General features: G+C 42.6%; 1 long non-coding RNA gene across 1 annotated transcript; it reads left to right on the top strand.

Moving 5' to 3' along the window:
- The first annotated feature begins 4352 nt into the window (after nt 1–4352).
- Nucleotides 4353–9549, top strand: LOC123064810 (uncharacterized). Its single transcript, XR_006430801.1, has 3 exons — nt 4353–8033; nt 8526–8612; nt 8785–9549. It is a non-coding gene; the product is annotated as an uncharacterized lncRNA (long non-coding RNA).
- The last annotated feature ends 216 nt before the right edge of the window (nt 9550–9765 follow it).

Genomic DNA, 9765 nt, shown 5'->3' with positions numbered 1-9765 from the left:
CAGAGTCTTGGCGAGTTCGTGGCTGAATGGACCTCGACGCCAGACGAAGAGGCCCAGGAGACCACTCTCCCTGGCAGGGAAATGAGTCACAACTGAATCATGTACTTTGATGGAGCCTTCTCGCTACAACACGCCGGTGCTGGTATGCTGCTCGTCGCACCCACCGGATAGCACCTCAAGTACGTGATCCAAATGCGCTTTCCCAGGGTGATGTCAACAAACAACACTGCCGAGTACAAGGGAATGCTTGCGAGTCTCAGGATCATGGCAGACCTCGGAGTCAAAAGCTCATCGTCAGGGGTGACTCGCAGCTTGTCGTCAGGCAGATCAACAAAGATTATCATAGCCCGTTGATGGAGTCTTACGTAGATGAAGTGAGGAGACTGGAGGAGCGCTTTGACGGTATACAAGCAGAGCATTTCCCCCGGATGGAGAACGACATCGCCGACTACCTGTCAAAGCATGCTGCCCTCAAGCTACCTGTGCAACTAGGTACTTTTGTGCTTCGGTTAACTCAACCATCCGTCGAACCGTCAATAGAACAGAACAAGAGGAGGAAGCTAGGCCCCGACAAGTACTTCCCCACCGAGCTCCCTGGAGCCGCCGACGAAGGGTTTTCCGTGAATTCTGGAATGACTTGTGCTAGAATATGTAGGAAATATCGAGTGGCCTGGATTTTCTCGAAAAATAATGATCTAATTTAGGTTTTTTAGTACATATATTTAATTGTACAAGTTTAATCTTTGAATTATGAACGTAGGAAATATCGTACTCGGACGACGATAGTCTCCCAGGGGAGTGCAGCTGGTGCCACGATGATCAAGATCTGTGCGACAGGTTCCTTCAGCTGGACGAAGATCGGCGCTTCAGCATTAAGCTCGAGGAGGCCTTCAATGTTGAAACGGTACGCAACAACGACAAGTGTTTTTTCGTAATTAAGCATGACTTCAACTATTTCAACGTCTAATTTTCATCTTTTACAATTTGACTAGCTTATCCCATGCCATGCAAGACGCTATATCTTGGAGAGGATGGGTTTTGAAGACCATGAAAATTTTGAAACAAAGAAAATACACCTAAGGACCCATCATGATATGGATTTTGAAGTAAATCTGTACAATTCTCAGAGCGTAACCCATTTTGGTTGCCAAAATTGGGAAGCACTTTGCAAAATATATGGTTTTTATGAGGGTATGATTGTCACCATGGATCTTCGTGATCCTGACATCGAGCAAGACAATATGGACATTTGGATCCTTGTTGATACGCTTCCGATTCTACCACAATGTGAGTTTCTCAAACTTGGTTATTAACTAATTTATATTGTTTATTTCAAAATAGTTGACAGCTTATTTCCATTGACATCTTATTTTGATTCTTCAAAGAATGTGCGGAAGATGGTAGACAAAACCCACTACACTGATGGCTCCGAATTAACTTATAAGGAGAAAAGTCATCTGATCGCATTTTGTACTTATCTTGAGAATTACTATACCTATTATCGAACTCCTCCAAATTATGGTGAATACGTGCCACTAGTGCACGTGTTGAACCACGGTAACTTCTATGGAGATACCCTGGTAAGATTTTTTACTATTATGACATCCGTGCATCTTTTGCATACTTCTAAAACTAGTACATCATTGCTAACTAAGAAGTTATTACTATGTTTTTCAACAAAAAAATCCCGATGGATTGTGTGCCTCATCTGATGTATCACGCCTTGCAGTTATGAACATATAGCCAGGTCAATCTAGGGAGCTCACCTGTGGATATTGGATTTTTAAAACCGGTGAACACATGCTAATCAAAAAATGAAAAAAATGTTTGGACATTCGCAAGGAGGTTCTTGGAAGTAACATTAAGAGAAAGGCAAGAATTGGAGACAGGATAATCTCCGTTCTCCATAATGGAGAGTCAGGAGCTATCTTATTTTTTGCTATTTTACCTTAGAGAATATAGTAGGTCCTAAGAGAATGTAGTAGGTCCTATGAGGTATAATATGTTTATTATGTGGTACAATGTGTTAGAGTTGATGATGAGGAGTAGTTTTCATTACGACTAGTGACCAATTTGCTATGTGATGTCTCATTGATGAAAACGATGATCTTGAGGAGATGTTATATGACAATGATGTATTATGATGATAAGTTGTTAATGATATGATGATGATGATGATATTTATTATATCATTGGGTGAAAGAACATCGGACTAGTTTCAAGTGGATGGACATCCACTTGAAACTAGTCCACGGTTCTTTCACCCCGTAATGTAATAACTCATTATGATGTAAAAACAATCTCTAGATTCATGTTGTATGAAAACTTGTGTAAAGGTGTATGAATACAACATGAAATAAAAAATAAATAAAATACGAAATAATAGTAGTAGCGCAGGCAGGGAGAAGCGCTACTACTAATTATCAGTAGCGCTCCTCTGGGAAAGCGCTAGTACTAAGTCGATTTAGCAGTAGCGTTGGTTGAGGCACGCTACTGCTAACCTTTAGTTGTAGCGATGTACCAGTAGTGCTACTGCCCGCGCTACTGATAGGCCTAAATCCCTCGCTGCTACTAGGCTTTTTCCTAGTAGTGTATGATTAATAAAAAATTGGTAAATGCGTTACGTCGATGTAATTGAGATCAGTTTTGAATTTATTCGTGAGTTATGAACAACACAGTAAAACGTCCAGGTTTTGGGTGACCATATCTTGTGTATCATTTGTGATTTTCCTATCGTGAAAACTTGCTAGCGACAGAGGGTTGATCATCACATCAACGCCTACGTGCTGATCCAAGGGGATCATTATTTTTGTTCGTGTATTTTTGTACGTGGGTGAAAAATATTCTTGGAGGTTGCAAGGACTCCGAGGAGGAACAGGAGGACGGACTGTTAATCAAGCATCATCATGAATTAGCATCTCTCTAGTCCGTGCCTCATCAAGTGGTATTCGGAGCTAAGGTTAGTCACGGCGATTCAATTTGCAATATCGTTTGCGGAGGCGAGCATCAACATGTTGAGCAAGAACATATTGATGGAGGAGGAAGGCATTGGCGAAGTCATTCTTTTTCACACTCGTTGCATTGTGAACGAGCGACGTGTCAATCTGACAATCGATGAGAGTACTGCAGTCAATATGGTGAGCATCGAGGTGGTGGAAAAATTGGGGCTGAAGATGACACCTCTTGAAAGACCATACACACTAAAGTGGTTCGAAGGTGAAATCCAAATTACCCACAACATTTTGCTAATTTTTACTTTGGAGAAATATTGTTGTGCAGAATTTTTTTTCATGTTTGTCCTGTGCCCATGGTGTCGTGTCATCTGCTACTTGGGAACCCATGGTGCAAACATGTTGGGGCTGTTCGGAATTCCAAGAAAAATAGTTACTCTGTATCTTGAAAGGGACAACAAATCCGTTTTATTTCCATGCCAACAGATGTGTTCATCGCAGACTGGAAAAATCATTTGCTAAAAAGAAGAGAGCAACAGGAAAAAAGAAAGGAAAAAGTCATTGCACCGACCGAGGGGCTGAATCTTTTGGTAAAGAAGGTACAAGACGGTGATGCGAAAGGCCAGCGATGGAGTGTGTTTAAAACACAGTGCAAAATCAAAGACCATACATGCAAGATGATCATTGATGGTGGTAGCTTCACCAACGCCATTAGCAAAGACCTAGTGCAAACTTTGGGCTTGTCTATGTGGAAGCATCCGCATCTGCACCATGTGGAGTTGTTGTACAATTCTGGTAAATTAAAAATCGCACACAAGGTACGTGTAAAATTTGTGGTTGGAGACTATATTGACAAGGTGGACTATGACGTTGTACCGATGGATGCGTGTCAGTTGCTATTGGGAAGACCATTGCTGAAAGATCAAACACATACACATTCATGCATGATGGAAGGAGACACGTGCTGAAACCGATGGCAGACAGTGCAATCACCCTAGAGGTGAAGATTCTAGAGAGAAAGGTTGGACAGAAATTGGAGACAAACCCGAGGACGGGTTTTCTTCAAGAAAGGGTGCTATCATCAAATTTTGTTGTTACTCAAGCTAAAATTGTCAAAGCAGTGAACACCAATTTAATTTCCAAGTTATATTACAATGTGGGTGCAGAACAGAAGAAGGCGAGCATCAATGACATTGTTGTCAGGAAGGTCGTTCCTCTCTACTCCTAATGGAGCAGTTGGTAGTCTTCGTCGGTCAATTTTCGTCTCACCAGAGACGGGTTTTTTTGTCCTGGAAAAACCTACGAAAAAAACCAGGACTCGCACGCACGAGCAGACTGCCCTCGAGCGAAATCAAAGGAACAAGGCCCCCTCGACTCCTCTCTCGATCTGTTTCCTAAGGACTGAACACCGCCGCCGCCGCCGATCCCATCTTCCCCGGTGACATACCTCGCTGGTGGCCTCCTCTCCCCCATCCATGCCGGCGACCTCCCTCTACCCCGCCCTCTCCGTCAACACGTCTCCCAGCAGCTCGGGCGAAACCCTAGCCCACCCGATGCCACGTCGACCTAGCAGGCAGGCGGGAGGAGCCCTGCCCGACCATGGCGACACCGCCGGCGGCCTCCTCCACCCCCTCACCTTCTCTCCCTCTCCCAAGGGAGGGAAGGGAATGGAGGGATCCGGCAGCAAGGGGAGGCAGCGCCCAGATCCGCAGCCGCACTGGCGGCCCGCCGTCCCTCAAGGTCGTCCATGGAGGTCCGAACGTGATACAAGCTTGAGTTACGCCATAAAGACTTACCTATCTATGTATCTTAGTTACGAGAGCATCAAGGTATGAACGTGATACACTACCACCTATTTTTACTCGAATGGACCAAATCATCAATGTTAAAATTCTGATGTCCACCTAAAAGTAACTGTATGTAGCAGTCATACAGTAGCCCAGTGAATAGATGCCTATGAATGCAAGCTTCTAAATTTCTGCTTGTGCAGCCAATAATGGTTATTCGCTCAGAATTGTCGATTGCCGCTGACCACTTCTCAGATTTCTATTAACACGAGGACCAGAACAAGCAGGTTGATGTGCAAATATATAGTTTCTATTGGAAGAGTTAGCTTCAGACAATGTACGATCTATGCAAAATCCATCATCTCATGCTTGCATAACAAGACGGATGGTAATTTGTTTACTACTCTACTTACTGCAGTTTACAAATTCTTTTATGGCTTCAGTTCCCATGCCGCTACGCGTGCAGGTCTCTGCTTGCTCAGTCCTCTTGCCGCGACACCATCACCAAGTCACTCAGAGCCCACCACCGCCACAAACACCCCATGCCGTCACACGTGACAGTCGCAGCATCACAACTTCACTTTAAATCATTAAAATTTCAAAACACCAATCAATTCATGTTCAAGTCGAGAACTAATAAATGTAGACGACCTTCACGTCGAAAATTCTGTCTAAGTAAGCACGATACAAATTATTTTGGCCTGGTATACCACTAAAACATTTTTGAAATTATTTGAAAAGTATAAGATATTCATTGTTATTTCTCAAGTAAGATATCCCCCTTTGTTAGTACTGCCCTATTCCTTTTCCTTTTTTCAGGAAAGTGGAAGGAGTGATGAAGAACTAAAACATAGTTACAGTGGGCGTTTTTTATAGGAAAAAAACTGAAGAATTTGAGATTAATATAATTTTAGGATTAATTCAGGTGTCCCTGGTTTTGTTAGCATCAGAACATGTTGACCTAATTGTCCATGGTTACACTCATCTTCAAACAGCACAACTTGTTTTGCTGCACATCTTCTCTTAACATATGATGAACAACTATTCTATGTTTCATCCCTCTCTTATTTCACACTGCATTAACAATGTTTTCTCAGTATGTGGATTTCCCTAACTTTGCCTTATTGATTATTCATTTTGTTACTGATGTGTACACAAACCCCGCCTAATTAATTTAGTCTACTATATCTAACCATATGAAATCTCAAAGTTGATTCATACTACTTGCCTTATGGTGTGGTACATTACCTCTGGGGTTTTTTAACTACGAGAGCAGAACGACTACGCCGACGTGGATGACTCAGAGGTCAACCTTGTAAAGGGCCGCAAGCAGTGGCGACTATCTTTTCCACGAGAAGATGACCAAGGGCGCCGTCGGCCACTTTGTCGTCGCCGTCGAAGAGTCCAAGTTCGTCCCCGCATCGGTTGCATTGGTGTCGATCAGGTGCTAATCTGAATCCTTGTCCAATTTCATGTGGACTATAAAAAAACCAGGGTTGAATGCACATTACCATCACACTGCCATTTAGTTTTTGTTGGTACGCAATAATATTGCTACAGTTCTATTTATAGATTTTTTGCCCATTTTGTCTTTGTCTTTGTCCATGGTCAGATCATGGTTTTTAGGCTTGATTGTTATGAGTCAGTAAGGTGAGAATGAGCGGTAATGGTTTAACTAATCATGCCATCATGTTTTTAGTATCACTAATTTATCTATGCTAATTCTTTCAACATTATTGTCATTGTTGACGATTCTAAAAGGTAAAGAGAAATGTTAAAGAATGCACCTTCTGCTATGGCATGCGGCCCCACCGGCTCCGCGGATGTCTACACGGTCTTCGTCCTTAACCACTGTCTAGCGCCACTGCCCTGCAGCTTCTGTGACCTCTGTTGGCCTCCTCATGGCTCCTTCACCCTCCAGCTTCCCACGTGCTTCTCTGTTGCACAAGAACTTTCCTGCCCAGGTGGTTGCCGGTTTTCTGGATTGGTTTTGGTACTATTGAAGAAGTAGAACCAGTTCCACCCAAATCGATTGTTTATTTGTGTAATGCAATCTCTATTATGCTCAGAGTCTGATTGGCATTTTCCAAATCAATGCACGGGGACCTTCGATTTGATTTAGTTTTATCTTCTACTACAGATAGGGAAATATGGACACTAGATATCCATTTCTTAGGTGTCAATCTGGTGCTTAGGCTGTATAATAGTATAGGGCCGAGTTCTTCCATCTACTAATTTAGGTAATCTGATCTATAGGTTAGGCACTTTGCTTTAAGCATAGTTACCTATTCGATGGTGACCAACCCTCTCTCAGAAGCGTCGTACAAACAATTCAGGCGCTTCCTTAAAATTTATTACTTTAGAGACATGGGGATCCTGAGGTTGACACACTTGATTCTTGCTGCTGCTTATGCATCACTGGACTTTAGTTAAATGTATGATTATCTGGATATTCCCAATACATTATCAAGTGTAGGGTTCAGAAAATAAGGACAGCCATTTGTTCCACCTTTTGTAGTTCATCAAGAATATGATGTTAAAAAAACGACAACTTGCCAAGTTACAGTTCTGAAATATTTCCTTTTGTAGCATATGTACCAGCAAGATGGTGAACTAGATTCAAATTTGATACTCCCCTTTTCCATGAAATATTTCCTCTGCATTTTTATTTGTCATTTATTTATGTATGGATGCTCGTGTTGCAAGGTTTAGCCACTGCTTCAACATTGTAGGAATTTCTTGTGGTCTCGAATGCGAATTTCTTGTGGTCTCGAATGGATGAACATAGAGCGCTAGCTTCATAATGCCTCTGAGACGATATGTCGGAGATGGTATTGATTTATTTTTTAAGGTTAGCAAGTGACTTATTTGGAGTAATCTCAGGGATATGTCTTTGTTATCAGTTGCAAGTTACTATGCAGATTGATAATGGTAAAAATATTGTTGGATAAATCTAATTCCATTGAATTAACAGATTTTTTCCGTTGTGGGCATTCGAATATTTAGAGTAATATGCATGCACAATTGTCTTAAATCTACACGTAACCAGTCAATCACTACTTTGTACTATATGCTATGAAAATATTATGTGAGCAAACTTAAGTAGTAACCTTATATGGCTATGCACTGAAAATGGTCTTAGGTACATCCAGTTTCAGTACATTCACATATTGAGGCCACTGTAAATGCTTCTACTATTGCAGGTTCAACTTGAATCTTCACTTCCGTAGGCATGTAACTGATTCGCTTCTTGATGAGTTTTTAGCTCGCTGATTCAATCCATATAGCTTGTGAGGTACTGGTATAGTCTTATACGACATTTGATCTACATTTTATTAAATGTCTTTACCTTAAAGAAATATAGTGCGAAGGAATTAAATTTTAGAAACAATTGCTGGTTACTGTTGTTTGTGAATTCTATTTAATCCTTCACAATTTTTAAAAAGTTTATCTTGTGCTTCCTTAAATGTTTGTCTGCATATATATACAATTCTTTTGAAATTTATTGTTAATAATTTCTTGAATACGACAATACACTAAAAGGCATGTCATAATGCATGGGCATCTAACATGCTAAAAAACACTTTGACCTTGGTGACGACATTAATTATTTATTTGATTCATTTATATGCATTGTAGCCCGTAGCAACGCACACGCGCTCTACCAGGATATTTTTAATGCCATCGGCACCCTCGCCATACCATATTTTTTATGACTACATGTCATATTTTTAACTAACCTTTGATCTTCCCCATCGGCACCCCCGCCATGCCATCTCCACGTCAGCGGCCTGATGACGCCGACCCCTTATCGACGCGGCCATATTGTACGGGCGGGCAAGTCAACGTTAGGTGGCCGGATCCCAAGATGGAGGTATGTGTGCTTGCTTGTTGATGTGTGTTTGTTCGATGTGCTTGCTGCCATGGTCGATTTCTATCTGTGTTGACATCAGCTATCTCCTGACGGCATAGTCACGTGCTCGACCATAGCGACAACTACCAGGAAGGCAGCGGCCTTACCGAGGAATACATATGTGCTCACGCAGGGCGGCCTCCTACCGGTCCACGACTTTCTTCTCGGTGGCGGCGCACACGAGGTCATCCACATCGGCTTCAACAAGACGCGAGCACCCACACGGAGGAGGACGGCTTGCTTGCTGATGGCGTTGTCCACCCGGACGACGGTGTGCTGTTGACCACGCAAAGGGCCGCATCCACCTGGACGACAGTGTGCTGGCGGAGTATGGCGTCCGCCCGAACGATGACAGATAACATGGCGAACGTTGACGGCCACCAGGTACTCCCCGGCGATGCGGCAACATCATCATGGACGACAGCATGCTTATGGCCAGTGACGTGCTTGTAGAAGGCGTTGTGAGAGAGGCAACCAGCAGGACGGTGACGACCACGTGCACGCACTCGAACACAACGGCAGCAAGCAGGACGATGGTGACCAGGTGTGCATGCAAGCATCTCCTAGGAACTGGGGCTGAACGACGAGGCTAGCATCTCATACGAGCTCACGCTCAAGCACAAGATTGCGTGGGCTGGGCGTCTCATCTGGCCTTGCTGGTATGTGTCCTTTTCTCCTCTCATGAGATCATCATGTGCCAATTATGCTGGAGTTGTATACCTTGTAGGTAGATAATACACTGCAAGGCCTAGCCAATAAGCATTTCCTATTTTGGCGATGAATGTTACAATAGTAGGATCTGCATCTAGGCACCCTTATATGAACTGTAACTTACAGAGCAAGCAAATCATATACATTGTTTGTGGGCCCAATCTCATTCATATATATAACCATTATACTTCCATTATAAATTTGTTTGAACGCAATTTGGTCATCTCTAACGTTTTTCCATCACTGCTTGAGTAAGTAGCTCTTTTCGGTTGTAGCGCTCAAATATGTTAATGCATATCTCTGTTAGCTGAATGAGTATCTTGGAATTCTTAGTTCATAATAATTTTCTGTTTAGTATCTAGCTATGACAACAGTAGCTTCTTGCATCTACGCGAATGTGATG

The sequence above is a fragment of the Triticum aestivum genome, chromosome 3B (assembly GCF_018294505.1).
Source record: "Triticum aestivum cultivar Chinese Spring chromosome 3B, IWGSC CS RefSeq v2.1, whole genome shotgun sequence".
In the NCBI taxonomy this organism is placed as follows: Eukaryota; Viridiplantae; Streptophyta; class Magnoliopsida; order Poales; family Poaceae; genus Triticum; species Triticum aestivum.
This window is presented reverse-complemented; position numbering and strand designations above follow the sequence as displayed.